General features: G+C 42.2%; 1 protein-coding gene across 4 annotated transcripts in view; it reads left to right on the top strand.

Moving 5' to 3' along the window:
* Positions 1-6,176: 6,176 nt before the first annotated feature.
* MPP7 (MAGUK p55 scaffold protein 7) overlaps positions 6,177-27,162 on the top strand; it is a 98,912-nt gene continuing 77,926 nt past the window's right edge. For 2 of the 4 annotated variants that reach the window (XM_058182209.1, XM_058182208.1), the window contains exon 1: positions 6,179-6,479. The gene's annotated coding sequence lies outside the window, so the exon portion shown is untranslated. Of the gene's footprint in view, positions 6,480-27,162 lie in introns of all 4 variants that reach the window. The other 2 variants (XM_058182210.1, XM_058182207.1) reach the window with 2 other exon arrangements.

The following is a 27,162-nucleotide window of genomic DNA, read 5'->3' as shown; positions in this document are numbered from 1 at the left end:
TTCATCCAATGGAGGTTGTAAACCCTCTTTATGGTTTTGTGTGCTGTATGAACCTAGCTTCGCTGTTCGTTTGTTTTTTCAATAAATCAGGATAGACGCAAGCCATAGCTAATGGCTATATATGAACTCAGCCAATATGAAGCCTATCCCCAAAGAACTAGGCATAAAGAATTATTTTTTAACCTCTAGTTGAATAGAAAGAGCCATTCAGGAAAATATGTTGAGGAACAAAATCTTGCTACCCATTTTAGGAAGGAGGGAATTGTTCTATGGCAGGGGTCTCCAACCTTGGTCCCTTTAAGACTTGTGAACTTCAACTCCCAGAGTCCCTCAGCCAGCCAACTTTGCTGGCTGAGGAACTCTGAGAGTTGAAGTCCACAAGTCTTAAAGGGACCAAGGTTGGAGACCCCTGTTTTATGGGGCCATTTACATTGCCTTTATTAGTCCTTTTCATCTTTTCAGTCTAATGGCTGTAGGGATTGCTCCCAAAAAATATGCTCCTTGATCTGATTTGAACAGGCAGTCTAAACTGTACTGTGCTGCATATCTTTGGTTACAGAGTAAAAACCACAACAAACAAACATATGAACTCTTAAATGTGAAATATAATCATCCACAATTTCACTTCTTTTTGTATATTTTTTTATTAAAATCTTTTAAAAAGATGGTACAAACTGGCACAAACTAATAGACAGCAGAAAGGAAGAAAAACTATTCCATTTCCAATATTCTTCACAGGCATTATAAGTACAAATATATTTTGACCTTTCTGTCTAAAGTTACATCATATTACTCTTCTTTCTATGATCTTTTCTATTCTATCCCATATAATGATCAAAATCATGTTAGAGGACCTGAAGGACCAGGTTGGGACAGATTGTCATGCAAAAAAATATGTACGGGCACTAACAATCAATATCCCTTCGATAAGATATAATTTGTAAATCAGGTGCAGAGTTTATGATCCTTTTGATTTCACAATAAGAGTAATAGCTATTAGAAGTATGGAAGTGGAAAACAGGATGCACAACTTAGACACAACCACATATCATATGGGTAAATGCATGAGTAAGAGCAAAATTGGATCTTGGTGGGAATAATTTTTGGTTTGTTTCCAGATCTTTGGTGCAAATTGATTATGCTAGTACAAACTGCTTTTTCCCTCCATGAAGTGAATTTTGGAATGAAAATGATCATTTGCAGAATAGCAAGTTCACTCAAAGAAGGGAAACCTGTACATAACTCAGGTCCAAGTGCTTCATATTTCCTTAGCACTGACCTCACATCTGGAGTCTGAACTGCAGCTGTATTGAGTGTCTGGTTAAGCATTTTCTTTTTCAAGGGTTTCCTTTTCCTTGTGACCTTAGAAAACCCACTTCTCAGCAACCTTTCAAATGTAAACTGATCCAAACTGCAGGCAGAAAGCTCAGAGAATGCACTTAAATAGTGTGAGTGTCACCTGAGAGTTGACTGTTTAATTATGCAAGAATCTCAGTTATGCTCTGCCAAAGCATCAGAGTTGGAAGGTTATGGGGTCTAGAACATTATCTCCATTGAAAAAGAAAAAAGACATTCCAGAGCCAAATATACACTTGCAAGCAAAAGTTCCAGGCTTCATCCTGAAATCAAGAAATTCTTACTGACAAAGAAAAAAAGAAACCCAAATATTTATTTACAGTGCTGACTGCAGATTTAGAGTCATACGTTCTTAAGCTCTACTGCCTTCAGTAGAATTTAAACATGCATAGACTGTAAAATGATACTGGAATAAGTTAACCAATCACCTGCTGACAAGCTTAATCTCTCCTCTTCAAAAGACCTTCTGTCAACTGCTAGTGTCCTACAAAACGCACATGATATAAGTTGCTTAGGTATGTGTATATGTATTGGATCACTAAATATAGATGGTTGGTTTGGTTTAACTTAATGTGTTTTGCAAATCTATTCACTGTGATTTGCAAGCCATGGTTTATGGCTTAGTTTGTTGTAGTTTAATCAGTAAATCACACTTAAATAAATCACAGTTTAACACCATAGTTCTTAGGCATAGTTCTATTCTATTCTCCGGTAATACATTATAAACGCAGGATGATGGTTGGGCTATTTTTCATTAGAATGCCAACGTAGCTAAGAGAACAACAATTTTCAGCTCCCATGCTTCTTAGCAGCTTATTGAAGACAGTCCAGAATATCATTCAGAAACTCATCTGATTCCTAGAGTAAGATCTGTGTTTTCCCCTAACTTCCTCACTACTATAAATCACCCATAACTTCCTGATTACAGGAATGGAGGACATTTTCCTCTTCCCAGTCCCAGTCCATTGTTTTCCACCTTTACTTCAAAACTGCTGTTTTCCCATTTAACTGTCTTCAGCTCTTCAGAGTAGATGGTCTCCAATGCTTTGTTCCATTCTTGTAGCAACCTCATCTCTGATTAGCTCCAGCATCTCCAGTGGGACTAATCAACCTTGGGCATCCATTTTGTGTTTGCTGGATGTTCCCTATAGTTAAAATAAACTGGCAGTTTTCAAGAATGCACTATTGAGAGAATAACCTGTTATCAGACTTAGAAGGCCATAAGTCATTTACTTGTTATTTCCCTGTGCTCATGCTTTCTGTTTCTGCTCATATCTTGGTCACAGTACCCACAAAGCTTCTCTTTATCTTCTTAAAAACATCTTTAGGTCTCAGCAAACTTGTTTTGTTTCTGTGAAGTTTTTCCTTGCTAGAAAGTTTTCATGAACTTACAGAGGCACCAAAGAACAATCTGTTCCCTAATGCTTTGATTATTGTATCAACTAGGATGATACATTAGGAAAAAGGGGAGGGAGTCTGCATTGGTGTCAAAGGAGATAAATGTTGAAAACGGCAGTGAATGCATCCATGTGTGCAAATAACTGGGAAAGCAAAGTAAACAACAGGGACTAGTCAAAAAGGAACAATCCCTAACATGGAAAAGGCACACACTGGTAGAGCAGTCTACACAGAAGACAGTCAATTAGAGTTGCTTTCCTGAATGAATAAGTGAGTCCAAAAAGCAGGGGGAACAGCCAATCCTATACAGTATTGTGGTGCTTGGACTCAGCATCACCCCACTGCAATCTGCAGTGAAATTCTAATTTCTGAAGTAGGTTTAAGATGCAGCAGGGGAGACCAGCAGCTGAGGCTGCAGTGCAGAATTGTCCTTAAAACAAGTGTGTCCTCCTGAGTCATCTGTTGGCCCTTAACTGTGGATCTGTCCTTGGGGGCTAGCCAATATTACCTCTGAGCTTAGCGTCTTCTGTGTTAAGATTGCCAAACCTGGACCCACCAAAGTATATGTGGTTTTCAAATGCTGCTGAATGGCGGCTTTTAAATTAAATGTAGAGAAAATAATCCAGTTATCTGTAATTAATAGAACAATTTTTATCATTTTTGTCCTGGCATTGTTCCCTTTCTTGGCATGCATTCACCAGCATGTGATGTGATTCACAACAAGTGCAATCACAAGTGCAATCTTCACAAGTGCAATCTTCAGCTTGACAAAGTTTATACAGCCCTCGCCATTCATACGCTAAATGCAGAATGCTTGAGCATCAACTCCTATGATCATTATTTTAGGGCTTTATATCTCTCCATTGTTCTTCCTAAATAATAGGCCATTAAGTTTGCATGCTTAATTTATTGAGGGCATGTGATAGGCATGTGCCAGCTGATAATATGACATGTAATCACAACATTTAGGAAGTTTGCTATTTATTTATTAAATTTATATGGATTGCCATTTCATTTGCATAATTAGGCAAGTAACACTTAAAAACAAAATAAGTTAATAAAAAGCAGCCAAATTTTTAAACACAGAAATAATATAATACAGCAGCTGAAAAACTCAGTTAACAACCAACCAAAATCAAGAAATAAGTTCATGTATACTATCATAGTGCCAGGCTTAATGGCAAATCCCAGGTTTTTAATATCTTGTGAAAGGATAGGTCAGGGAAAGTCTAATTTCTGGGGGAATAATGTCATAAAGGGCAGGTCCCAGGGCAGAAAGCTCTCTTCCTAGACCCTGCCAGATAGCAATTTCTTATAGAAGGGACCTAGAGCACGCCTTTCCTGTCAGATCTGACAGGATAGGTAGGCATTATTGGGGAAAGACAATCCCATGAGTAGCCAGGCCCCAAGCCATAATGGCTTTAAAGGTATCCACCAGCACCATTAGTTGTACCTGGAAATATACTGTAGCCAATTCAGCTTGAGCTGTCACATGTGCTAAGCAACTGGTGCCCATATCCACCTGTGCCACCACATTTCGTACCAGCTGAAGTTTTCAGATGTAGGGCACACTGCAGGAATCCAAACAGTGCCATATTGTGGCCTGAATTCACTAATGTGGTATAATTGATATGGTGTTGGGCTAGAATTGAAGTTTACCTCAAGTCCACTCTGAGCCATGAAAGCTCGCTGTTCTAATAGGGTTGTTTTGGTGGAAAATGATGTCAAATGCCACCTTGAGTCTTAGTTATAAAAGTAATTCAATACAACATACAGTAATTGAGTTACAGTTGTACCCCTTCTCTAAATGCCCTTGATTCTATACTAGTACATGATGTTATTACAGATTGGATTTATCCACATAAAGGATCAATATTTATTATTTCATCATTGATTTTACTTGGAACCACGCATTATTGGCTCTTTATGTATTGTAAGATGGCTTACAAATAGGCTGAAGTGAAGTTCAATTTCAACATGTACATGTGTTTAAAGACCATTAATTGACTCTTTTATTGTAATTCATTTAAAATAGTCTGACATAGTAAAGTCAAAAACATGACATTTAAAATTTCTTATGCACAAGAATATTTCTACTGCATTGTAGGAGTTCAGTATTTTGCCAGCTACTTGCTTATCTGTATATTAATAAATAAAATACTTGGATGGGCAAAATGGCATCTGAGGGGATATCAGTAGGGCAGCAGCAGCTCCTTTAGTTGTTTCTATCTTTCTTAGTCTCCATGTTAGTTTTAACAATGCTTATAACCAGCTGAAAAATCACAATCCAGTTTTGGGCATTGCACTAATGCAGCCCTTGTTCCTCAGGCAATTCTGGTCATTTCCCAACTTTCAGTTGGAATTACACAGCTTGAAAAAGTTGAATGGAATTTATCCAAGCCAAAAGCTTTTATTTTTGCAGCTTCTCACTAAAGCAAGTAGCCACGCTGAATGACTAAAGAAAACACTACACATTCACTAAACTGGCTTGATATCTTAACACACTGGGCTAAACCACACTTGTAATTGTGGCTGGATTTACAAAACATGCGGAGGCAAAATCCACATTCTGACACGTTGTATGTCAAATCCAATCCTTTCCTTATGAAAAAACAGTTGCTAAATTGGAAGTTTTCCTTAATCCGGCTGTGTTGCTTCTTGGCTGCCCTCTAGTGATAATCCAGATTTAGGTAGTGCACATCTGCTCCCCCATAACCCTAGATCCCTCTAGTTTCCATAGAATATGCTTCATACAGAATTTATTCTACCACTGTGAGTGACTACTGGATTTGTGAAAAGGTAGTTCAGCCTCAGGCTTCTCAAGCTTATTTATGAGGTTGAGTTGCCCCACCTTAAAGAGAAATTCAACGAAGTTGAACAAATTTCCTTTTCCTCCTTTTTTTACCGCAGCCATTGTTTTCATAGTATTTTAAGGTAAGTTTATTCAACTGGGGGTCCATTGCATGGAAATTTAGGATGAGAAGCAGTTCAAAAAAAAATCTTATTAATGTAACAACCTTCAACAACAGCAACATTTAGAACTAGATGCAGGGTTAGAAATCGATTGTTCTAACTTAGCACGTGTTTCTCTTTATGCTTTAGCGTCTACAAGTAAGTAAAAGAAGGAAATGTCCCAAATATTTTTTTTTTTAAAATCACTGCACTCTCAGACCATTGAGTAACTCAACATTGCCACAAGTCCACGCGCAACATTCCACCCGCGCGTGGTACAACGCCCTTCGAGCAGTCAATCACTCCCCTGATTGACATTCTCGCCCTCCAATCAAGCAGACTTCCAGCGGGCGGGAGGCGGAGTGAGCTTCGATTCCCCCACTCCCGGCGGGCAAGGGCCAATCAGGGCAGTGGCTACAAAAAACTGGGGTGAGTAATTCGCCGCTCCCGCTCTCTCGGCTTTAGAGCTCCGCCCCGGTTGAATGGGGGGGGGACGCGAATGGAGCTGGCGCTGTAGGCGAGCGCAGCCTGTCGCTACGTGCGGTGCCCGGGGCAGGTGGAAGGAGGGACTGCGGGGCCGCTGCGTCTTCCCCCCACGCGCTGACTCGGAAGGGTCGGTGCTCGGCCGGTGGCTGCGATAAAAGCGCCGGAGAGAAAGGCGATTGGGCGGGATTCGCCCTGCCCGGCTGCAGCTCCCAGAAGTGCGGACCGACGGAGGTCTCGAGGGTCGTTCTTCTGCTGCGACAGCGGCTGGCGGTGGAGCCCAGCAGCAGGTGAGGTCGGAGCCGTCCGAAAAGCGGCTGTGCCGCGCGTTCTTGCACTGGTCTTTATAGGACACGGCGGAGTTTAGTGGTGGTCCGGCTATAGCAAAGGGGGACTGGGGTTCCCACGACCCACCGAACCTCTCCCGGACCTGACCCGCATTTTTGGAAACCCAGGCGGGTCGGCTTAGTTGGACTCTATGTGTTTGACTCTGTTAACTTCCTGGGTTGATTTGGCGCGCCATAGTGGTGGCTAAGTTAGCCACGGGTATATAAACGTGTAGCGTGGTGTCAGATTGGTCGTGAGAATGAGGCGTGGGTAGATGGTGAAGGGTTTAAAGGTATGAGAAAACGTCTGGTTTCTTAAGCTAGTGACACCGTTACAACATAAAGGAAGAGGCTCTGAAATAAAAGGAGGCAGTGATGGGAGTTGTGAGTGGGGTGTCGCTCCTCTTCTTACACCAGGCACATGCAATTTGCTTTTTGGGGCGATTCTGGCAAGCCTTGAATAAATGATGCAACATATGTTTTCACCCCTAAAATATACCTTTAGGAACAGGAGATCTAGTAAATATATCCTGTTTTAAATTAATACCAATCTGTTCATAAGATATTTATTCAGTGCTAGAGGTATAGAATTGTACTGAAATTCTGATTGCCCGAATTCTTATTCTATTGCTTTCTGTAGTGTATTTTATACTTTTTAGCATGCTTTTACATTTAAAGATGAAAATACAAGATAATAAAATTTAATAGTCAGCCATAGTATATTTGGCCTAGTTTCCAACTGGAGTTGGGTTTGCAAACATACCAAAACTAAGGGTGATTTTCTAATTTCTTTTTCTCAGTTATTGTGCAAATCAAGCCATTTGATATGTTTGATTCTTTTGTGTTGCCAAATCCAGGCTGATCAATTTACCATGTCTTAGTTCATTTATGGCTTAGCATCTCCATACTACCACAGTAGCTAGACTACTGTGACTTATTCAGGACCACATAATTCTAAGAAATCATGCATTTATGGGAAATAGCTGTTTTTTCCTGCAATACCTAAGAAGCCACATGATAAGTGGATCAGTATTATTCCATATGGTTCTTTGTTGGGCAGCCTGTGTGATGTGTTTATATGGATGTACCCCCACAATTATTTATTATGTTTATAGTGGTTTAACATGATGACATTGTTTTAATTATTGGTTGTACACTGTCCAGAGATATGTTCAGTGAGATGAGTGATTATATACATATAATAAATAAAGCAAATGGAGACGAGTGGAATTAACAGCTTTCATGATGGTGATCACTGTAATGGTATTTTTCCCACCTGAAAAATGTCCCTAGCACTGATACAGACAGTAATTGTATGTCTATTTTGTAAGTATAACAGTGCTTTGCACTACTAAAACCAAACACATTTTAGACATAAGGTTATATAACTCTTGACAGACCAGACATGTTTTCTGTCATAGGTGCCTGAATGATGGAAAGGATATTGTTTCCAAGAGCATAGGACATTTTCAGATTTAATATTGATACTGCATCCTGTATTTCTCAAACAACTATGTTTAGTTACAGGGTCAAATTCTGTTTTCATTGTTTATATTTAATCTGCAGCACAGAAAACAGATGAAGCAAAATAGTCACAAATCTATATGTGGCAAAACATATAGACCTGGAACCTTTCTAAGAGTGCCTGCTATGATGCGTAAGACTATGTAGCTTTTATCCTGCATTATTTTAATGATACAGATTTATGCATATTTAATTAGATAAAGGCCGAGAATGTTTAGTACTTAAGGTGCACTTTAGTACTAAAGGAATTAATTTTTCAAATGTCTACTGTCCATAACTGTCCTGTTTTAATTTTAATATTTTGTTTAATGCAGTACAGGGTTCTTTCTTTCAAAAAGAAACGAACTTTAGCTTGCTGAATGTAATGTTGTGTTTATCGGTATGAAGGATCCAAACCTACATTTTTATATAGTTGAATATAATTGTAATAATCCATCACATCATTTAACAGTGAAAGGTTTTTCTTGTAAAATCAAACAGGCAGTACTGGAAAACATACAGCATAGTATAGGAGCTATATATTTTAAAAGTTAAGAAGAACAGGAGGAAAAACCTGTTTTAAGATCTGACAAAAGTTACACATTTTGAATCATAAAACTAAAAATAACAGCAGAGAAACTGCTCTTTTTTCACTTGCATTAGAAAAGGGGCAAGGAAAAGAGTAATTTTAAGTTGTGTAAGATACAACTGGAGGTTTATAAATGTAGAATTTGAAGTAGATTTCATCATTATTATTAAGTTTATGTACCAATGGATACAAATATTGTCTGAGATCACCTTGTTCTTAATGTATTTAGGGCAGAATTGTGTATCCAAATTCATCTCAAGAGCCAGATTATTGGTTCAACACATTCACATTTTGTGGCTCAATATTGGAATTTTTGAAATACCTTTTGACATTCCATTTTCCATTAAGACAGACCAAAGGAATTGTTGTTTTCTTTTGCAGTAAGGATCTTTACACTTTTTGGTATTGATTGGATCATTTAGGTAACAGTTCCTTATACAGATACTTCTCGAGTTGTTATCACTTGTTTAGCAACCATTCAAAATGACAACAGCACTGAATGAGGGAGGCTTGTGACTGGTTTGTGAAATGGTAGCTATTGCAGGGTCCCCATGTTCATATATCTGACCTTGTTCTGGGTGTTCTGGTATCCAGCTTATGATTACGAAGTTACAGTAAACTGCAGTCGTGGGATTGCCATTTGCAACCTTTCTTGGCTGCTTTACACAAGAAGAGATTTTCCCATAAGTCTGATTTTTTTCTTTCATCAGTTGTGACATTTCAAGGAGTTCCACTGTAGAGTACAAGATCTATAGCACCCTCTATGCCTGCTTCTGGCCCTCACTGACCTACTTGCACTTCTCATCACCCACCAATCGTCTTTTTGCTTCATTGGCCTATCTGCACTGCCACTGCCTGCCTGTGGCATCCCACCATGTTCCTTATTTAGGACTCCAACCTCTTCCCACTTAATGTCCATCCTTGGGTTACGATAGCAACAGAGACAGCCTAAATTGCCGCTGCTAAGCGGTGTGGTCATGTGACATCATGTTTTATGACCACATCGCTTAACGATGGCAATTGCAATTCCAATTTTTGTGAATTCCATGGGATATATTGAGGCTTCTTCAGTGTGGACTTAGATTGGATTACACGGCAGGTTTAGCACTGCATCTGTTATCTGGCAAGAATAGAGAATCAATCGATGTGATCTGTTGTTATCTCTGCCCTTTCATGGATTCTGTCCTTGTCTTTTAAAACTTAGCTGTATCTAGTTCAATTTAAACGGGGGTGGGGGAGGTGGGGGGGGAGCCAGTGACTGACTTGTTCTCTGTTGGATCTGACATATTATTTCCTCAAGGAATTTTTTTCTGTATTGCCTAAAGCCTTATGATGGTGACAGCATGTACACATTGTAAAATAAGTTATGACATTAAAAGCAAGCCAGAGAATTGTCAGTCAAAGAAATTGCACATTCATTCTTTTCTTCCCTATGACCTATTATATATTTCCCATTGTGCTTTCCATTCAATGCTGTTGCAGTGTTCTTCCTGCCAAGGAGCTACAAGAAATGTGGGAACTGGTTATGGAGGTAACTTTATTTATTGTGATTGTAACAAGATGGAAAGTCTGATTAACTACTTGGTGTATGGAAATATAAACAGGTGGTCCTTGTTTAACAACCATATGTTCAGCGCCCTTTCAAACTTAATAACAACACTGAAGGAGTAATATTTAAGACTGGTCCTTGTACTTAGGATGGTCATGCGGTTGCCATTCGCGACCTTCTTTGCTGGCTCCCTACAAGAAAAATCAATGGGGAAGCTGGCAGGAGGTCACAGAGGTGTTCATGCGATTCCAAGAAGGATTCTCTTAACGGCAACTAGAATGCTAGAGTTTCCCTCACTAAAGCAATGTGGTCGTGTGAATTCTCACTTTACAATTGTGTCACTTAGTTATGGAAATTCCGGTCACAATTACTGCAGTTAAGTGAGGACTAACTGCATGCAGAAGTAGTATTTCTTTTTTTTTAATCCCTTCCTCACAGTTAGTTTGATCTTAATCCTCTCTCCTTACCTGAGCAATTTGAACTCTGATTGTCTTCCTTTCATTTCAAGGCATCCAAGCCATTCTATTTTCCCATGTAACCACTGCCATTCCCATTTCCTTTTTTCCTTGGTTGAAATAATCACTGGCATTGAGTATGGGTAGCAGGGATGAAGTTATGGAAAATTGGTAGAGATGAAATCAAAGACTGTGATCTTATATATGCATTCCTGGAAATAGTCTATGGGGCAAAAATGTAGAACTTTATTCTCTTCAGATGCAAACCAGTATTTGTTGCTTACATTTTGACATAATCTATGTTACAGGGAGGGTGAAAAAGATTGCTACGTTTAACTCAGTATTTTTAAAAAAGAATGACACAATAGATGAACTTGTAGATGTATTATTGATAGTCTTTCAATGAAGATGGCAGAAGAACCAGTTTTCTTAGACACTGGCCTTTGCCAGCCCAATTACCTAAGATCGTTTAATTAGAAATGGGTGCATGAGATTAAATTTTACTTTTACGCACAAGCAACAGGTGTGTTGCCATTCATTTCTAGGTTTTCCTGAATATTCTTTGTGGGGAGATTCAGTTCACATCCTTTTAAAACGTATCTGATCTCTTATTCATGTGTGATATTGAATAGCTTTGTGTCAGGTCAAGTCTAATGATTCACATTGTTACAAAGCTATCGTGTTAGGTATAAAGTAAAATTCTCTATCCATTTTCATTGTTCATCTTAATAATTAATAGATATTGTCTCTGCCAATTTGTGCACTGTATTTCGACCTTTGTTTGCCACAGTTGTTAAGCAAATCACATAGTCATGAAGTGAATCTAACCTCCCTCATTGATTTTGTTTGTTGAGAACTGGCTGGGAAGGTAGCAATGGTGATTAGGTGACTCTGGGATCTGGCAGCTGGCACAAATCATGTGACTACGGGGATACTGTGAGAACTGGCCATAAGTAACATTTTTCAGTGTCGTAACTTCAAATGGTCACTAAACAAATGGTGGTAAGTTAAAGACTATCTGTATCTTTTGTTTTACCCATCATTGCTGTTTCTGGTGGGGGAAAGATAGAGATTTCATTTTAGAATGATTTATGGTTTTCAGTACTTGAAAAAATCTGTAAAGTTAGGAAGAGGATAGCCAGGCAATTGGTAAGAGGAGAGGCAGTCAGCTATCTATTGTTAAGTGGGATTCTGCTTTGGTGAAGTGGTAATTGATGAGCTTTTCATAGCTACTGAAAAGAGGATGAGCCGAGAATAAGCACTGTTTCACTTATTTATGAACTGAAATATTTGCAAGGAGAAGACTGCTATTACCTTGTAACTTACATAACTGTGTTTTTCTGCACCATCCAAATTACGCAAAGTAACCCTTGATCTATAAATGAATGAAACAGCTTCCACCAGACTCTAGGAAGGGAATTGATGACTGATTTTAAATCAATGAATGCAACATATAAGGAGTAGGAATATACATGTATTCCTCTGGTAAAACAGCAAGATAACATATTGATCTATGGTTAACTTGTCTTCCATAAAGCTGACTTGTTTTTATCGGTAGTTAGAAATGTATTTCATTTTTTTATTTTATTAATTAATTATTTGTAACAAATTCAGAAACTTTTGGAACAAAATGCATATATATACTGGAGACAATATTTGGAAAGGTCTTAGAAAATGAAACAGTAATAGAATAATTCCTGTTTTTAGGAACTTGGAATGTGTAATTAATATACATGAGTAAAGGGAGTGTAAGGGGAGCCTACCAGTTTCCCTTACTTTTTAGTACTTCAGAAGGTATCAAGTTAGTACCAGAAACTTTTCCCATCTTTAATGGTTTAATTTAACAATTCCCAGATAGGAGACAGAGAGCCAAGGAAGAATATCATTTCAAGAGTACAGGCTGATAGTTAATGGGGAAGAACCTATATTGTATAGCTTGGCTTGCTGTAAATCTCCTCCATGTGTTGAACAGAAACTCAATTTCAGGCTAAACTATCCTATTAGGAGAACAGCTTGCAATTACTAAGTTTTGGGGGGAAAAAACTGACTTGATTTTTCTGTCACTCTTGTACTTTAACTGCTAGTGAATTTTCCATGCTGATCAACCCACTAAAATATAAAAGCAAAACATGATTATGTTGTCAAAACCAGAGGTTAACTTTAGATAACAGTCATCATTTTAGGAAAAAAGAGTTAAGATTTAGTCTCACGTTCTCAAAGTCCTTCAGATAGGTTTTTTAAAATAATCATCTTGTTATAGATCTTATTCCTGAATGGTCATATTAACTATTTAAAGCCTTAACCAGTTATCCTTATTTAAGAGTACAGAACAGGTATGCTCTCTTTTCTGTCTCCTTTGGAATGCATAGCATCATTGGGCAACCGTTTTTGAACCAAGGTACTTCAAATGGGAAAACTTGCAAAATGGATCCAAAATCTGATATCTGTGACTCCTGTGGGATTGAAATTTATCAAATTTGTGGAAACTTCAGTGCTGCTATGTTGCCATGCGGTGGTTCGATAGACCAGTCCTGCCACAGCCTTCTGGAGGCCAGCTTGATTGGCCCCTCCTTTGGCTGGTGGAGATCATTAGACTGGTCTTGTCTACAGAAGCCCAGTAGACCAGCCCACTATCAGCTGCCAGAGGTGCTGTCAGCTATGGTCAAGCTGGTAGGAAAATCACCAGTTAAGTTAAGTTAGTTAAGGAAATATCTCTGAAACAATAAACCAATGAGCCACAGGTTGTCCGTAAAAAAATAAGAGCTGACAAGAATTGGTTTGATATATAAAAAAAGAAATAAACCCACATAAATCAAGAGGATATGACTCGCAATCACCAAAAGTCTGGGTAAAGAACCATCTTCAAGGCCCTTGGAAGTACCTGCAGCATAGAACCATTTGGATCTTGGGTAGACCTCATTCTAGAGAGTAGATACTGCTACAGTGACGGCTTGTTTGATTGAACTCTGGACTCCACCAACCCTGTTAGATGGAGTTGGTCAGGCAAATACTATGGGAGATAGGCAAACCTTCAAGTAACCATTATCTATGCCATGTAGGGCTTCATTGGTAATAATCAGCACTTTGAATCATTTTGGGGGCAAACTTGCAACCATCACAGCTAAGCAGTGCAGCTTGTGAAGCAGAGATGTTACATGGGCACATCACTTCTACACTATTGTATCCTGGAGCATTTGAAGCTTCCCAGTGGACTTTAAGGGCAGTTCCATATATAATTTGTTTCCGGAAGTCAACTTGTGAAATGACCAGGGTGTGACATGGTTGCATTTTGGGTACTTGACAATCTGCTCACATTTACAAATGGTGTCCTACTACCATGTGATCACCATTTGCAATCTTCTCTGCTAATTTATCCGGTGAATGGGGGGAAAAGTAGGTAAGGCTGCAAGTGGAGGACAAGTTGCATTTGAAGTCTGCTCCCCAAATGCATTGAGGGATTTCTTTTCTCTTGTGTGAAAGAAAGGGAGATCCTTCTAGCAAATATACTAGTGAACTATATACTAGCATTCCAAACCTTTCAGAGTCCTTGCATATATTAACATTTTCCCTTTGGAGGGGAGGAGAAAAGGCTAGTGAAGCCAGCATTCTTAGCCTTCCTGAATGATGACATCCGTTAATGTTTTCACTGGATTTGAGATGAGGTCCTCCAACACAGAAGGGTTTCCGGAAATCCCTTAGCACACTGGAGGAACAAACCTCAAATTCAGTAAAAAAATAACTAGAGAAGACCATTGTTCTTACAATTATTCTCCTTGATGGATAGTCCCCAGCCCTTTGTTTAACGACCTGTGTGGTCATTTAACAATTACAACTGGGAGAGTTGGGGTTATAGTCGTTGAGCAAAGTGGTCACATTTTATCTTGTTTAACAACCACTTCACTCAACAACCAAGATTCTGGGCCCAGTTGTGGTATTTAGTAAAAGACTATTTGTAATTGAATATCCCCTCTCTCTCTGCCCCCAACTAATATTGATTGGAATCAGATGTGGACAACCATTGAATGGTGGAGCCAGTCCCCAACCCCACAGAGCTTGTTCAGAAGCATACCATACTAGTGTATCAAAAAGTGCCAAGAGATCTAGGAGCCGAAGGATGGAGTAATCAACTACCCCACCTTAGGTCATATAGAAGTGTGACCAAAGCTATCACAAGAGTATGCCCTGGGATGAAATCTGACTGAAAAGTCTCTAGATAATTGGTTTTCTCCACAATTCTTATCAAGTGCACACCAATTACCTATCAACAATCTACCCCAGAAAGGAAAGATTGGACATAGTTCGTATATAGATATTGAAACCATTGGGTCCAAGGATGGCCTCTTGAGGAGGGATACATCACCCTCTCCATTAAGATTGTACTGAACTGTGGGTCACTTCTGCAGTCATTTTTATGGGAGGGATCTGGATCCAATAGACAGATTGCTGAACTACCAACACAGGTAGTCCACAGTTCATTTAGTGACTGTTAAAAGTTACAGTGGCGCTGAAAAAAGTGACGTATCATTTTTCACACGAACGCTATAGCATCCCCATGGTCACATGATCGAAATTCAGATGCTTGGCTCATATTTATGATGGTTGCAATGTCCTGAGGTCATGTGATCCCCTTTGGCGACCTTCTGACAAGCAAAGACAGTGGGGAAGCCAGATTCACATAACAACCTTGTGACTAACTTGACAACTGCACTGATTCGCTTAACAACCATGGCACGAAAGGTCATAAAATAAAGCAAAATTCACTTAACAAATGATTCACTTTGGAATAGAACTTTTGGTTGTAAGTCAAAGATTACTGTATTTCCTTAGGAAGCACTGGCTTAAACTCATCCCACATCATACTACCAGACTGTGTTGTCAGCCCTGCGAGGTGGACCAGCAGGAAACACAGATAAGCTAATTCTACTTTATTGTAAGGTTTCATTAAGAGAATTTTGCAAATCTGAAAATACATCCCTCCCCTTTACAGCAAAGCCCAAGAAACTATGGAGGGTCCCTTCTGAACTATTTGTCCTGTTTGCATTCTTGTTGCACATTAAGTTGCCTTTTATCTGATCATTCTCTTAGCTGCATTTCTTTGACTTCTCTTCTCATTCCCACATACCATGATAGCAACCGGGAAACCTCCTTCTGTATTCTACAGTCATAGTTCAAGTCGGAATGGATTTGAATGATTTCATTCACCAGCTAATCTAGCTAATCCTTACAGCGGTCCTTGGATTAGGTCATCCGGAGCAGAGCTGCAAATGTAATAAGTATGAAGAAATATTGACATGTTGCTTTCCTTAGCCTTCCTCAGATGGTGTTCCAAGTATTTCATCCCCCAATAAACTAGGGAGTACCCCAAGATTGGTGCACATGCAGAATTTGCATAGGGGTGATACAGTCCTTGTCCTTGATTGCATTCTAAGCAGTGCCTAGAAAACTTGGCCAAGTCACCTACAAGATCCTCAGGAAAAATTCCAAGTTCTTTTTTGGAAGTCACTTGGGGGTAGGCTAATCAAACAGGCCGCTCTCCCTGCAGGGAGGGGCAACACCGGTGAATCAAAAGGCAATGAGAAAATGATCAGCCCATAACAACGGATTGTTCTCAAAATTTCTCCACTGCTAGGTGACTTCTCAATTGCCCTCAGCCTAAAACCATATCCAAGGCGCAGCCACTGGTATGCAGTGGGCCATCGATTACTTGAAAGAAGGCCATGGTTGCCATGGATGCCACTATTTCTTTGCATGCTCTGGATTCAACAATACCAGGCAGATTGAAATCTTGAAGCACCAGCTTCCTTGGGGACTCTATTGCCAACCCATACTAAAAGCTTAGTCAGTAGTGGGATTCAACAGGTGTAACAACCGGTTCGCTGAGCGTGTGCACACATGCGCGGTGTATTTGAATTAAGTTCTAAAACTTATCTTCTACTGCAGCCCCGGTGAATAAAACAGCTGAGGCATGGCAGTCTGCTCTGCTGCACCGATCAGCTGGGCTTCAAGCAAAGGAAATGAAGGTAAGTAAAGCACAGGGGCCAGTGGGCGGGCCCAGCTGATCATCGGAGATACCGGTTCTCCTGAAATGGTAGAATCCCACTCCGGGACTTAGTAAAATTGAAGGGAAGTTAAACATGGAATAAATATGTAGCGCAATTATGTTATTGATAGTGAACATTTACCAAACAGTTTTTTCACAGATCATTTCAACGAATGAATGAACCTATGAAACATACATAGTAAGACAGAATTATCTGTATCTTCTTATGCTGTAGGAAATTATCGAGCCTTTTGATTAATTGTAGTGTATGGCTGCCCGCTCACCACCAGTGACTCTGGACAGATTACAAAAATAAAAATCCACCAGAAACAATCAATCTCTCTCTCTCTCTCTCTCTCTCTCTCTCTCTCTCTCTCTCTCTCTCTCTCTCTCTCTCGCACACACACACACACACATCCCGATCCCCTGCTGGTGAATAGACCCCTTCTTTTTATTGCTGCCATAATTGTGGAATTGTTTTATTGTTTGATAATCTGTAAAAAAATTTCTGAATCGAACTGCAAACTTACCATGTTTTAGTATTGAAGTAAAAAATAAAACTAGAATTCAACTGCAGTACAATCATAACGTTCAGTCATTATTTACAAATGCAACAGTATTGCAATCAGAGTTATTAGCTTCTGCAGCAACCATTATGTGTATATTTGTATGCATTGGACCAAAACTTATTTACATAATTTATATTGTACGTTGTAAATAAGGATGTCATATATTTGTAATAAGGTAATAAATTTAATGTATAAAATAGGGTTGAGAAATATTTCTTCAGTACATTGGGAAATGCACTTAGGAAATTGTGCAATTTATGAACTGTGAGCTCCCTCTCCTGGTAAAAACTAATATTCTTTCTGTAATACTATGTGTAATATGGAAAGAACTTTCAAAGTTAATATAATGGATTTGAATTGACGGCTACGTTAATTATGTTGACATTGTTTCCCTAGTTATTCAAAATTTCTAGCAGTGAATAGCTTTATATTTTCTACGTGTAACAATTCATTAATAGTCCATAGACATGTGAGCAAAACCTTAAGACTAACTATTTTGAAGATTCTTGAAAATTGAGTTGACTTTATGAAATAATGCTTTCTAGCATTTGGATTTTGAAAATGAATGTTGGAATACCCTTGAACTTATTTTTAGCACAGGCTGGCAACAGTCTTATATCTTGCATTTGTTGAAGGGTGGCACCTCTCCAAATTGCATTTGGTTATTAATTTGAATTTTCTTCCATAAACAAGTATCAGGGCTGTCTAAAGCAGGTAAAAATATTACCGTATATACTCGAGTATAAGCTGACCCGAATATAAGCCGAGGTACCTAATTTTACCACAAAAACTGGGAAAAACTATTGACTCGAGTATAAGCCGAGGGTGGGAAATGAGGCAGCTACTGGTCAATGTAAAAAATAAAGATAGAGCCAAGTAAAATAACATGAATATTTATTTGAACGAAAAACAATAAAAGTGCAAAAGGGGGTCCCCAAAAAGAATATGGTATCAAAAATACAGTATCTTTAAAAGTAACAGCAACCAAGCTAACGAGAGCTAAAATCCCTCAAAACTCTCCTCCTCATCATCTGTTTGTCCAAACAGAGCTTCAGCTACTTCAGCGTCTGTGATGTTATCCGCATATACGTTGTCATCATCACTGAGTTCACAGTCGTCATCATCACTGCTGTCACCCTCATACAATGCGCTGTCTTCACTGCCATCCATAGCATTACTAATGCCACATTTCTTGAAGGCACGTTGCACCATGTCCTCTGGAATATCTTCCCATGCATCACGAACCCACTGTGCTATTAGTTGTATGTCTGGCTTTCTCAGATTTCCAACTTTTGTCAGTTGAGCTTGACCAGATGTCATCCATTCATGCCACATCCTTCGACACGGTCCTTGAAAGGTTTATTTAAACTGACATCTAGGGGCTGCAATACAGATGTAAGCCCACCTGGAATAACGGCCAAAGTGACTTGAGATGACTTTGCCAATTTTTTTATGTCATCAGATATGTGGGCTCTGAACATATCCCAAACTAACAGTGATGGTTTTTCTTTAAGGCTGCTCCTGGTCGTCTGCTCCAAATTTCTTCCAGCCATTTTTTGTTCCATCTTCATCCATCCAGCCTTTAACATGTGCACGCACTGTAATTCGTGGCGGAATTTTACCTTTAGGCAAGGTCTTTCTTTTAAAAATAATAACAGGCCTCAGCTTGGTTCCATTAGCCAAACATGACAGAACGACTGTGAAATGGTTTTTCATTTCCTGTGGTTCTTAGTAAAATTGTTTTGTCTCCCAAACTTGCCACAGTTCTGTTGCTTGGAAGATCAAAGGTCATAGGCGTTTCATCCATATTTCCAATATCTTGAAGGTCATAGTTATGGATCCTTCTTTGTTTTATGATGAATGAATGGAATGACATCACTTTTTCATCAAGGTCTTTTGGCAGCTTCTGTGCAATCTTTGTTCTTTGCATAAACATAGGCCAAACCTATTCATGAAGCGGGTACACCATCCTGCTGATGCAACAAATTTTCAGTGCCTGGTACTTTAAATTTTTCTTCTTTAGCCATTTGAAGGCACGTGGCGAATTCCCATCGTGTTACACAGTAACCATTTTGACGACACTCCATAACCCATTCATGCAATTCAGTCTCTAGAGCCCCAAATGGACTCGTTAAACCACGTCGAGCTTTTTGCCTTTGGAAGCTTTTCCAAGTCAGCTTTCATTTTCCGCCACTCCTTACTTGTTTTCATCAACACAAAATTCCTACTTGCAATACTGTTATTGCTTTCTTCTGCTCTTGACACAACCTTAAGTTTGAAAGCAGCTTCATTATGACCTGCGTTTTGTTTTGATGGTCCAGGATTAGAAGTACTGGGATCCATTCCTAACAGGAAAAAAAATTATTACGGCGTCAACTGCCATCGAAACCATCACCCCAGAAAGCTGTCCAAAGAGACCCATGGACGGCAAGCTATCTTTTCCAAAGGCGAAAAGAGGCGAGTGAGAGGAGGCGAGTGTGTCAAGCGCCAAGAGGCGAGAGGAGGCGAGAGTGACAAATGCCCCTTTTAATAAGGGAGACGATCAAGAAAAGGTCTTATTTTAAAAGTTGCTTCCCAATACACTTCACAAAGGTTGATGATATGGATGACACAGTCATCCATTTTCATTCCTACCGTTCCTTTTCTTTTCTTTTCCAGTCTGTGTTTTCTGGAAATGCTGTAACTATCACACAGCAATTTAAGGCAACCCTGCAACACATCATCACAAGAGACAAATACCGTACATTTGTTTCTATACAAATCGTTTTCAGGTCTCTTTATATAAATGTGTTTTCGGCTTAGAACGGGTTGTATTGATTTTCCTTGCTGTAACCCTTCCTGCTAATATTACAAATATATGGGAGAAGGCGGTATACAATTATTATTATTATTATTATTATTATTATTATTATTATTATTATTATTATTATTATTATTATTATTATTATTATTATTATGATGATGATGATTTTTTTGCATTGGACAGAGCGAGCTTCAGTTTACCAAACTTTGTATCTTTTAATGAAACGTGTTAGTCTGGAAGGGACTGTTTGAACTCACAAAACACTTGCAACTTTTAGTTCCGTGCTGAGGATTTTTGGAAAGCAGCCCAGCAATATTTATTTATTGCTCGGACTGCTCTTATTTTCACTCCCCCTTTTCTTTTCTTTTCCTTCCCTCCCTCCCTCCTTCTCTGCCTCTCTTTCGTCCCCACCTCCCGGGATCCTTGCGGGTCGAAGGTTCTGCCCTGCCTTACACCAGCCGCCCACCTATGCCAAGGTCTCCCTGGCTCTTTCGCTCTCTGTAAGCAGCGGCTTCTCGGCAGCGTCGCCCCCCTCCCCTCCATGGATCGGCTCCTTCCCCAGCACTGAAGGCATCCTTAGGAATACACCTCCACCTCCAGGAAAATAAAAGAGGCAGAGAAGGTAAATCGCCCGCCCGTTCGGAAAGAAAGGAGAGGACTCCAATGGAAGAAGGAGAGGAGAATTACCAATAACAAACACAAAGCGCTGGGTTAGAGGTGCCTTGTCATGTACAAGGAGATCAGAGAGGGCAACCACCGTGAAACAATAATCAGACTCAAAGCAGGCTGCTTATTTGCCATTTGCTCTGGGTAGAGCAGGTTTTTAAAAAAATTGGTTTGGAGAAGGAAAGCTAATTTGCTGATCTCTTGCGGTCGGTTTCTTTTGCCTCCTTCTTCTTCCTCCTCCTTCTTCCCACCCTAGCTTGCAATGCCCCATCTCTCCTCCTCCTCCTCCTCCTCCTGCCCCCTCTCGGATTCGGCGTTCATTTCTTGCCTTTGTGGGCGGAGGTGTTGGGGGAGGGTTTGGGAATAGATTTGGCAGAGGAGATTACCGTAATTTTGCTCACTGTTGCTCACTGTTTACTTTACAATGTTCACTCGGGAAGTGAAGCATAAGTATAGTTAGCCTGGAAAAAACTGAACCATGTGACTGGCGGGAGAGAAGGACGGCGCCGGGAGGCGGGGAGAAATTGTTTGTTCTTGCCGTATTTCTCCGCTTTCCAAGAGGCTTTTCTTTTCACCTCTTTCTCCCCACCTCCCCAATTTCCATAGGGAAAAAACCCTGGGGAAAACTTGGCAAAAATAAAATAAAATAAAAAGTACTGAGTGCAAATGTTTTTTTTATACTGTAGTTGGAGTTTTCCACGTTTCTTTTCACATTCAAGGCAGCATTCTCCCCATCCTCGCTGCTTTTCCAAAACATGCTTTGAAACCTTTGCATTTTATTGGGATGTATTAGTGACAACGCCCCTCCGCCCCTCCGAGGCGAGAGGAGGGCAGTAAGAGGAGGCGAGTGACAAGCAAATAAAAGAGAGTTCTTCTCGCCTTGGCGTTTGACACACTCGCCGTCCTCTCCAGCGAAATTGAGTGCGGCGGCAGTGGGAGTGGGTGGGTGGGTGGGTGGGGAGGCCGCCGTGAAGTGCCGGCTGGGGAGCCCGGGATTGAAGTGCCGGCAGGGCGAGCCCAAATGCTGCCGGCATGCTTTGCCAGCTCGGCCGGCTCGTTTTGGGCGGCGGCTGGCCTCGGCGTTTTCTTCCGCCGCTTTTGATGGCGGCGGCGGCGGTGGTCGGCGGAGGCGGAGGGGCGTTGACATTTTCGCCCCTCTCACTCGTCCTCCTCTTGCCAGCGGTGGGGGCGGAGGCGTTGTCACCTCGCCCTCCTCTCCAGCCGAAATTGAGTGCGGCGGGGAGGCCGCCGTGAAGTGCCGGCTGGGGGCCGGGATTGGCTCCTGGACTCCCCAGCGGCACTCACGGCGGCCTCCCCCGCCGCCGCACTCAATTTCGGCTTTCGAAGGCGGTGACAACGCCAAGGCGAGTGACAAACAAATAGAGTTCTTCTCGCCCTTGGCGTTTGTCACCTCGCCCTCCTCTCCAGCCGAAATTGAGTGCGGCGGCGGGGTGGGGAGGCCGCCGTGAAGTGCCGGCTGGGGAGTCCAGGAGCCAATCCCGGCTCCCCAGCCGGCACTCACGGCGGCCTCCCCACCCGCCGCCGCACTCAATTTCGGCTTTCGAGAGGAGGCGAGTGACAAACAAATAGAGTTCTTCTCGCCCTTGGCGTTTGTCACCTCGCCCTCCTCTCCGGCGAAATTGAGTGCGAGGCGGCGGGGTGAGGCCGCCGTGAAGTGCCGGCTGGGGAGCCGGGATTGGCTCCTGGACTCCCCAGCCGGCACTTCACGGCGGCCTCCCCACCCGCCGCCGCACTCAATTTCGGCTTTCGAGAGGAGGCGAGGGTGACAACGCCAAGGCGAGTGACAAACAAATAGAGTTCTTCTCGCCTTGGCGTTTGTCACCTCGCCCTCCTCTCCGGCCGAAATTGAGTGCGGCGGCGGGGTGGGGAGGCCGCCGTGAAGTGCCGGCTGGGGGCCGGGATTGGCTCCTGGACTCCCCAGCCGGCACTTCACGGCGGCCTCCCCACCCGCCGCCGCACTCAATTTCGAAGGGCGGTGACAACGCCAAGGCGAGTGACAAACAAATGAGTTCTTCTCGCCTTGGCGTTTGTCACCTCGCCCTCCTCTCCAGCGAAATTGAGTGCGAGGCGGCGGGGAGGCCGCCGTGAAGTGCCGGCTGGGGGTCAGGGCCAATCCGGGCTCCCCAGCCGGCACTCACGGCGGCCTCCCCACCCGCCGCCGCACTCAATTTCGGCTTTCGAGAGGAGGCGAGTGACAAACGCCAAGGCGAGAAGAACTCTATTTGTTTGTCACTCGCCCTTGGCGTTTGTCACCTCGCCCTCCTCTCCGGCGAAATTGAGTGCGAGGCGGCGGGGAGGCCGCCGTGAAGTGCGGCTGGGGGTCAGGAGCCAATCCCGGGCTCCCCAGCCGGCACTCACGGCGGCCTCCCCACCCGCCGCTCGCACTCAATTTCGGCTTTCGAGAGGAGGCGGTGACAAACGCCAAGCGAAGAACTCTATTTGTTTGTCACTCGCCAGCGGCGTTGTCACCTCGCCCTCCTCTCCGGCGAAATTGAGTGCGGCGGCGGGGAGGCCGCCGTGAAGTGCCGGCTGGGGAGTCAGGAGCCAATCCGGGCTCCCCAGCCGGCACTCACGGCGGCCTCCCCACCCGCCGCCGCACTCAATTTCGCTGGAGAGGAGGCGAGTGACAACGCCCCTCCGCCCACCGCGGGCAAGAGGAGGACGAGTGAGAGGGGCGAAAATGTGACGCCCCTCCGCCCCGCCCCTCCGCCGACCACCGCCGCCGCCGCCATCAAAAAGCGGCGGAAGAAAACGCCGGAGGCCAGCCGCCGCCCCAAAACGAGCCGGCCGAGCTGGCAAAACATGCCGGCAGCATTTGGGCTCGTCCTGCCGGCCCAGCTGTTCCCGAGGGCAAAAAACCCTCTCCCTGGGTCGGCTCTGCAAGGGTAGGATCGAGTATAAGCCGGCGTTTTCAGCACAAAAGCGTGCGCTTCGGCTTATACTCGAGTATATACGGTAATAGCAGTTTGTGAAGCAGGATAAGGTAGTTGAACTACTGAGTGCTCCCATTATATGATTTCCAGGGCTTATGGATTTTTTTTCTCTAGTCCTCTAACATGTGCATGACAAGACCCCAATCTGACCACTCTGCTAATGCAGAGTTAAGTACCATTCAGATGACACCTACCTAGGTATTTGCAACTTGGGTCAAATGATATAATGGTGGCCTCACTTGGAATAAAGTAACCTGAGGACCATTCCCATGGCCTCCCACTCTACAGAACCAGAGGTCACTTATAAAATGTGCCTGTATTTATAATTAAATACAATGAGAAGGGATACAGTAGTGGGTATTATCCCCTCTTTAGGATTGTTCAGTACTGTATTTCGGATGAACACTTTCAATATCTCTTTAAGTATTGTAAAATTGATGTTTTATTCCTTTTTGTAAATAAGATATGCATTCATGTTAGAGGAAAGCTGTCTGTCCAGAATTTGGTAAGGTGGTAGAAAAGGGGAAAAATAGAGAGAATGGGCAATTTAAGTTAAAAATATAAGTTAATCACATGAATATATAAAAAACCAGACCATTCAAACAAACAATCAGCAAGAGAACCAATCAGCTGCTCAGAATTTAAATATAGGTCCAAATGAACAACCAATCAAACGATCAACTGACCACACTGACATACAAGATGTACATAAGCTAAAGAGGAATAGGACAAGAAAATCCTGCTGATAATGTTACCTAGTCTGGTAATGAAATGTTCAGAAACTAAATTGAAACAAGCTTGGAGAACTAAAAGCATTTTCTATTATTTCAAAGGTAATTTAAGTTTCTGCTATTCATAGAAGTAGCTGTAATGTTCCTTTGTTTGATGAAAATGAATGTTTGGATTTAAAGTTCATTTTAATCTGATGGTGATAGTGTTGGTAAGGGAACCTGAACATTTAAATGCTCTCAGCTGTAATGTTTTCACTGAGGTAAAATTTGTGCTTTTTATTTTATTTAATCCATTTATATATTCATCCAACTTATATATGCTTAATTATGGAGTAAAGCCATGGTGTACCCTGTTACATTTTATTGAGGCAGAGTTGAACTTTGAAGAAGCAGGAAGAATATTGATGCCTTTTTAACATTAGCTGTTGGACAATATCCCTTATTGTATAGACAAGACATGGACAGTTAAGAAAACAAACCTATGAATCAAACAAGTTAACCCAGAGGTCTTACTCAAATTGTTCTGCTGAGGGCACATTATGTGAAGACTTGGCTCTCTGGAGAAGGCTGTAATACTTGGAAACATGGAAGACAAGAGGAGAAAAAGATGGATGGACTCCATTACAATAGCATAGAATCCCCCATTGGAAGACCTGAAGAACCCAAGTTAAGAATAAATTGGAATATCATTAATAAAGTTGACCGAGGAAAAGAGATGATGGCACTTTTCAAGTCTTCTAGAACAGGGGTCTCCAACTTTTTGAACCACAGGGACCACCAAATGCATAATTTTAAATCCTGCAGACCATGGGGAAGGGAGGCTCAGCCGCTTTGGCCTACCTGTATGCTTCTACAAGGCTTCCTAGTGGGAGGCCTGAGAGAAAGCGCCTGGTCCAGGCACACAACCTGGAAACTTCTTTTGTGTTCCTTCTCTCAAGAAGCTTGGTCAATCTGAGTAAAAGAAAACAAAGGCTGGCAGACTGACGGTGGCTTGCTAACGTTGGTAGGAAAGTCGGTCCCATATTCCAGAGTTGAAGTAGTCACAGGACTGGCCCTTTGGTCATCCCAGAGCACCTCCTGCACCCTGGTATACCAGCCTGCAGGGGAGCTGCCTGCTCCCTGGCAGACCAGTGCACCCGACCAGTGCATCTGTTACAGCTCTAGAATATGGGACCGGCCAGTGGTGGGACTGGAAATCTCCGCCGTAGTGCAGTATGAAACTGCAGATGGTACAATGTGCAAAAAGGAGCTCAGCCCTCACTTGCCGAAATGAGGTAATGATGCTGTTGCGGCGGGGGTGGGAGGGCCACAAGCGAGCCGAAGCAGCGGTGATGATTGCTGGAAGATACAGGAGTGAAATATTATTTGCATTTGCACGCATCAGCATTTTGCCTTTGTCGCAGTATAGTTGCGCCAGCTGGTGACGCCAAGGCAGCCCTCATCTCCTGCCACTTGAGGCTCAGAGCAGTAAACCGTCTCCGGGAAGCACTACAGCAGAGAGAAGCAGCTGAAGTCAACCCTAGCTTTGCTGTTCATTGCAGACGCTAGATCGGTCCCCTGCACACTTTCATCTTTCGAGGAGCTCGGCTGAAGTTTCCCGTGCCACTTCAGCGAACGCTCCCTTGAGAGACGAGAGTTTGCAGGGGGCCGATCTAGCATCCCAGCTGGCTACAAGAGAAATGTTCATTCTCAGCCGTATTTGAGACTTCTAGCTGCAGTGGGCAGCAAAGCTAGGGTTGACCCTGGGCTCTTCTCTCCTCTAATAGGCAGCCAAGCTAACTGCCTGAAGGACCGCATCCTGTCCCTGGGTGTCAAAGTGCTGAAGAGCAAGCGGCGCAGGAAACTTCAGCTGGGCTCCTCGAGAGAAAGGCAACGATTGCTCTGCAGGCCACAAAATTTTGGTGGTCCGCGGACCCCTGGTTGATGTCCACTGTTCTAGAAAGCAGCAACCTAATCTTTATTATCCCAGAATGAATGTCAAGGAGTCATGATCCAAATTCAAGGAAGCAGATTACAGGTTGAATATTAGAGGAAAAAACTAGAGATAGTCCTTGACCTATGATCACAACTGAGCCAAAAATGTTCATTGCTAAATGAGACAGTTGTTAAGTGAGTTTAGCCCCTTTTTATGACCTTTCTTGCCACAGCTGTTAAGTGGATCAATGTAGTTGTTAAATCAGTAACACGGTTAAAAAGTGAATCTGGCTTCCCCATTGATTTTGTTTATCAGAAGGTTGCAAAAGTGATCACATGAACCAGGGACGTTCATTAATATGAGCCAGTTGCCAAGGATAAAATTTTTATCATATGACCATGAATGTACTGCATTTGTCAGACTATAAAACGCACCAAGATTTCAAAGAGGTAAATAAGAAAAAAAAGGCTTTTCCCCTCCCCGACCCCAGGAGTACCCTGCACACACTCTGCGCAGCCTGTTTTTGTAAAAAACGGACCCATTTTTCACAAAAATGGGATGAGTGGGCGGGGCTTCAGGAGGCCAAAAATGGTTGTATTCAGTGTATAAGATGCACCAACATTTCCACCCTCTTATAGGGGGGAAATAAGTGTGTCTTACACTCCAAAAAATACAGTAAGTGAAAAACAGTCAAGTCCCTTTTTTCAGTGCTGTTGTAACTGTAATTGTTGTTGTTAGCTGCGAAGTTATGTCTGACCCATCGCGACCCCATGGACAACGTTCCGCCAGGCCTTCCTGTCCTCTACCATCCTCTGGAGTCCATTTAAGCTCACGCCTACTGCTTCAGTGACTCCATCTAGCCACCTCATTCTC

The sequence above is a fragment of the Ahaetulla prasina genome, chromosome 4 (assembly GCF_028640845.1).
Source record: "Ahaetulla prasina isolate Xishuangbanna chromosome 4, ASM2864084v1, whole genome shotgun sequence".
NCBI classification, from domain to species: Eukaryota; Metazoa; Chordata; class Lepidosauria; order Squamata; family Colubridae; genus Ahaetulla; species Ahaetulla prasina.
The sequence above is the reverse complement of the archived record's forward strand: the minus strand, read 5'-3'. Positions and strand labels throughout refer to the sequence as shown.